Source organism: Echinops telfairi, unplaced genomic scaffold (genome assembly GCF_000313985.2).
Source record: "Echinops telfairi isolate 266 unplaced genomic scaffold, ASM31398v2 ScPeMD7_7420;HRSCAF=8458, whole genome shotgun sequence".
In the NCBI taxonomy this organism is placed as follows: Eukaryota; Metazoa; Chordata; class Mammalia; order Afrosoricida; family Tenrecidae; genus Echinops; species Echinops telfairi.
In genome coordinates this window covers 20,551,198-20,556,145 of record NW_022111320.1, presented here as the reverse complement: position 1 = coordinate 20,556,145, position 4,948 = coordinate 20,551,198, and the positions used below count along the sequence as shown (strand labels likewise).

The 4,948-nt window shown below is 40.1% G+C and overlaps 1 protein-coding gene and 1 non-coding gene across 7 annotated transcripts in view; both read left to right on the top strand.

The window, feature by feature from the left end:
• Nucleotides 1-4,948, top strand: part of GOLGA4 (golgin A4) — a 136,023-nt gene that overhangs the window by 26,193 nt on the left and 104,882 nt on the right. The window lies entirely within an intron of this gene.
• On the top strand, nt 4,119-4,224 carry LOC115872199. The gene has a single exon (XR_004047730.1). It is a non-coding gene; the product is annotated as a U6 spliceosomal RNA (small nuclear RNA).

Genomic DNA, 4,948 nt, shown 5'->3' with positions numbered 1-4,948 from the left:
TTAATACATTTGTCAAATCTGCAATTCCATTCTTGGAAAAATTTTTCAAACTTCTGTTTGGATGTCTTTATTGACAGCATCTCCTTCGTTTTTTCTTCACATCTTCTATGTCTTCAAATCGCTGTTCTTTCGTGTCCCTCTGCATCCACAGAAACAAAAGTCACAGAGCAAGGTCAAGTGAGTCAGGTACATGGGGCAAGAGAGGCATGCTGTTTTTTCCCAAAAAACTGGTGCACTGAGATGGCTGTGTGAGCAGGTGCATTGTCATGATGGCAAAACCAGTCCCCCTTCTGCCTTTTTTGCCTCACACTGCTATACAATCTCTTTACAACCTTGAAATAGATGTTTGTTTAACAGTCTGACATGATGGGAGGAACTCCAAATGCACTATGAGTGGATATTTTTGTCTGTTCGGGAAGTTGATGGACATCCAGAAAAAGGCTTGTCACCCATGGACATTTCACCTTTTTTGAAATGAGAAAACCACTTGTACACTTGAGTTTTCCCAAAGCACTGTCCTTGTGAGCTGTGTTCAACATCACAACCGTTTGTGGGGCATTTTCCCCCAAACAGGAAACAGAATTTCACAGCCACACACTGTTCTCTTAAATTGGCTATCACAAAAAAAATGAAGTTCCAGCAAACCTGCTTTTATAACACATTTCACTGAGGCCAGAGGGGCTGCCATTGGGTGCCAACTACCCTCCCCCCAAGCCCCCTGTAGGTAACAGGAAGGGGACTAACTAGGTATATACACTCGACAGGAAGGTACATAACAAGCTGGGCGAGTTTCATAGCTAAAATTTTGGCCTAACCTTGGCCTTCTCTGAGCTGCCTTGACCCGAAGTATCCCTGAGCTCTTCTCCAAGGAAGCAATCTATGATCATTATCAGAAGGGAGTGGGCTGTACTCAGGGTGGGTGGTCTGAGTGCTCTTGATGGCAGACAGCCTGCAGGCAGATAACCTTCAAGTGTATAGTAGGCCACCACGGGGAATAACATTTACTTAGGAGAATGTGACTGGGAGGATACATCTCCAGTCAGAGCGTGAAGGCCTTCCTCCCCAAGAATCTGTCTCTCAGACGCCTTAAAATAAATAGGAGTGTAGAGAATGTGTCCACCTACACTCTCTTTCTAGTTCTGTTTCCCACAAATATGAATCTAATCAAGGTTGAGATTTGTCTTCTTCTGTTGGTAGGTGTGGTCCTGACCCTGTGCACAACAGAAAGCAACGCTGCCTGGTGCTGTTCGCGCTCATAGCTGCTCTTCAGCTTGAGTCTATTGTTGCCACCACGAGTGTCTGTTGTTGCTATTTTTAGGTGCCATCAAGTCCAAGTAGGTTCTAGTCTTTGGAAAATAAGGGGATGGGAAGTTAGTTAAATGGACCTGGAGAAAACAATCAGCCAAATGTAAAATATTCAAAGAAATATCTACAATTCACTTGGCACCATCTCTTTACCACTGGGAAACTTTGACTATAGACTGGTTATTAGATGTCATTAGCCTACTGCTCAAGGTCCCCAAGACTTTAACCTTGAGGTTAGCAGTCCAGTGTTACCAGACAGCACTACCAGATCTCCTTCTAGATGGCTTTAGGAAATTATTAATTTGTACAGTGTGACAATATTACTGGTTACGTTAGATCTCTCGTTGGAGAAATATACCTCGGACCTTGGCTTCTCGGGAGAAAGAATTCACTCCGAAGCCTGGATTGTGATCCAAGTGGGTTTTATAAAGGATAGAAGTTTCTGGTTTTCCACAGGCGCCCTCAGGGCACTTCAATCTCGCACGTGGGGTCCTTAGGCCACAAGAAATCGATGCTCGGCCTCCAAGGAGCAGCTTGAGAAGCAGAAGCTGTAATGCATTCTTTATTGGATATATATTTGGCAGCACTTTTCAACTCTGTGACTTGCCTTTTTATATTCTTAATGGTGACCCTTGATGAAAAGAAGTTCTTAATTTTAATGTACTCCAATTTATAAAAAATTTATAAAATATTTTATTTTTTAAAATTTTTAATCATTTTATTAGGGCCTCATACGACTCTTATCACAAAAAATATTTTATTTTATGGCTAGTGTTTTTTGTTTCTTGTGAAAATTCTTTTACTACCCTGAGAATACTTTTCTGTATTATCTTGTTTGCTTTTTATATTTAAATATGTACTTGGAAATTATTTTTCAAGTGGACATTAAGTTTCATCCACCACCCACCCCTTAGCTCCCCGAGTCATGTACAGGTAACCTGTTCTTTCCATACTCCTCCAGTGTGTTACCTTTCCAGAAATTAAGTGTTCATATTTGAATGAACTGTTTCTGGACACTTTTCTATTCCTTGGTTTGCTTTGTCTTTAACACCACACTGTCTTAAAAATATAGCTGTCTATTAAAAATCTTGTTTTCAGTAGAGCAGATCCTTCTACCTTGTTCTTCTTTAATGTCTTGATAGTTCCATATACATTTTAGAATCAAATCCCCAGGCTCCACAAAATAAACTCGAAATGAAACACAGACATTTACAGCAACAAAATAAACCTAAAGGGATTTTGACTGAGATTACGGTGGTTTTACAGATTAATTTAGAGAGTTTCAAAATTACAAATAATTAAGGAATCTTTTCAGCATTACAAATTGAGCTGCAGCGCATTGTAGGAAGGATTTCTAGGAATGAGATAACTGGGTCATAAAGTGTACGTACATTTAAACACGTAAAAGACACAAGAGGGCTTTAAAAAGTTCATGAAAAGTATAAAATAATAAATTTCAGTTAATTGATAGATCTGATTCTTTTCCAGCAGGTGTTCATACGTACCTTATGCCTTTTTACTTTTCTAAATGCAGAGGGAGAGACAGCTTCTAGGAGAGAAGGGTCACAGGATTCTCACCCTCACCTACTGTCTTAGTTATCTAGCGTTGCACAAATGAACAGTCCTAACAAATCCGTGCTTCTTTTGTACGACTTAGAGGCTAGAAATCCAAATCCAGCATGCTGGCTCTAGGGAAAGCCTTTCTCTGTTGGCTCCGAAGGAAAGCCCTTACGTCTCTAGGTTCTTTTCTTGGGCGATCTTCATGTAGCTGGGCGGCATTGCCGGGGGCTCCACCCCCCCCACCCCCCCACCCCCGTCTTGGATTCTTGGTTTTCCTGTCTAATCACTTTTATATCTCAAAAGAGATTGACTTAAGATACATCCTACACTCCTGCAACTTTAACATAACAAAGATACCATATCCCAAAGTGATTGTATAACCACAAGCATAGAGGTTAGATTGAAAACACATATTTGCTGTTAGAGTTGGCAGTGGGGAATGATGATACAATTCAATCCTTACCATCCACTATGCGACTTAAGGCAACTTATTTGACTTCCAAAAGCCTCAGTTTCCTCATCTTTAGAATTGCGAATATTATAAATATCTACTCTCATAGGCTTGTTATGAGGAACATGAAAATACTATGATTTGTGAAGCACATACAAATTGTAGTTATTAAATAGAAAAGAAAAATGCACTTGAACATCACAGAAATTAAGTTTTATGGAATTCTGATTCTTCTCATAGTTTGTTATGAGCCCCCCAGTTGATTGTCCTTGTATAGTCAATAAAACACAGATAAAAATCTTTCTGATATTCTCTGTTCTGAGTTAGGATCCATCAGACATCAACAATAATTGCCTTTACTCCATGTCCTCTTCTGAATTGGCCTGATTTTCTGGCATCTCCCTGCCACTGTGTTTGTTATTGGGAGGAGGCTCAAAACTTTTAAGCCTTGCCAGCCTCTGACTATTGTAACTAAAACATTGCTATAACCATTATCGAACGGTGTTCAGCAAAGTTGTATTTGCATATTGATATTAATAGTATTATATGGTAATGGTTGACATTAATGTTGCTATTCGATAATTTCCGTATTCTTTCAGATCACCTTACTTTGGAATGGGTACAGATATTACCTCTTCCAGTCACATAGGTGAATGAGTGAATGCTTACCCTGTTTCATCAATTTTTGAAAACATTTCAATTGATATTCCATATGTGATGTTGCAAATAAGAATTGGATGAATTTAATGTACTGTTGGTACTAACCAGCTGAGTAATTAGTGCCTGGAAGATAGAAGCAGAAGTGCTCACTTTGGCAGCACAAATACTAAAATTGGAACAATACAGAGAAGATCAGCATGGCCCTTGCGCAAGATGACATGCAAATTCGTGAAGCATCCCATGTTTTTTAAAAGAGAGAGAAGCAGGACTGTGTATCTTCAAGGGAGAGGCACTAACACACTGGAACTGAGGGCCTTTGCCCTCCACATTACGTATAAGAGTTGACTATTAAATTATTGTTTTCTAGGAATAGGAGAAACTAAAATTCACATATTTTTTTGAGGAAGAATTTTTTACTGGTGGGGAGGAAATAGTCACAATGCTCTTGTCCCCTCACATGCCATGGCAAAGTAGTGCAGTTAATTTATTTTTGGGGTGCACTCTTTGCTTCACAAATATAGAAGAAGTAGATAAAATTTACTGAATGAGTGAAAAGAGATCTGTCTGGGTTCACAAAGAAGAAAATACCTCCTGGGCCGAGAGAGCCCAAAGCCCTGGCCAAGTAGGGCTTTGTGTTGGGACAAAGGCTGACCCCCACTTTCGGGGGGTTGAGGGTTTAACCTTCAGCCTTTCTCAGCTGTAGTTCATGATAGAGCTAAGTCCAACTGAAAATGATTGTAGTAACTATTTTCTCAAGGATGTTAGGAAACTAGTCATTTTGATGCCGCGAACATACCTTAATTAATTCCATACCAGGGATACCTTACGGCAGGTGCTAGGACTTACTTTTCACTCTGAACCCTGATTGAGAAGGCCTGGAAGTGCTCTGAGCTGTGGAGGTCGGAGTCACTGTTCAAAACCAGGGTCTGAGGTGAAGCTCCTCCTACTGGTGGAAGGAGGTTGAAAAAGCTG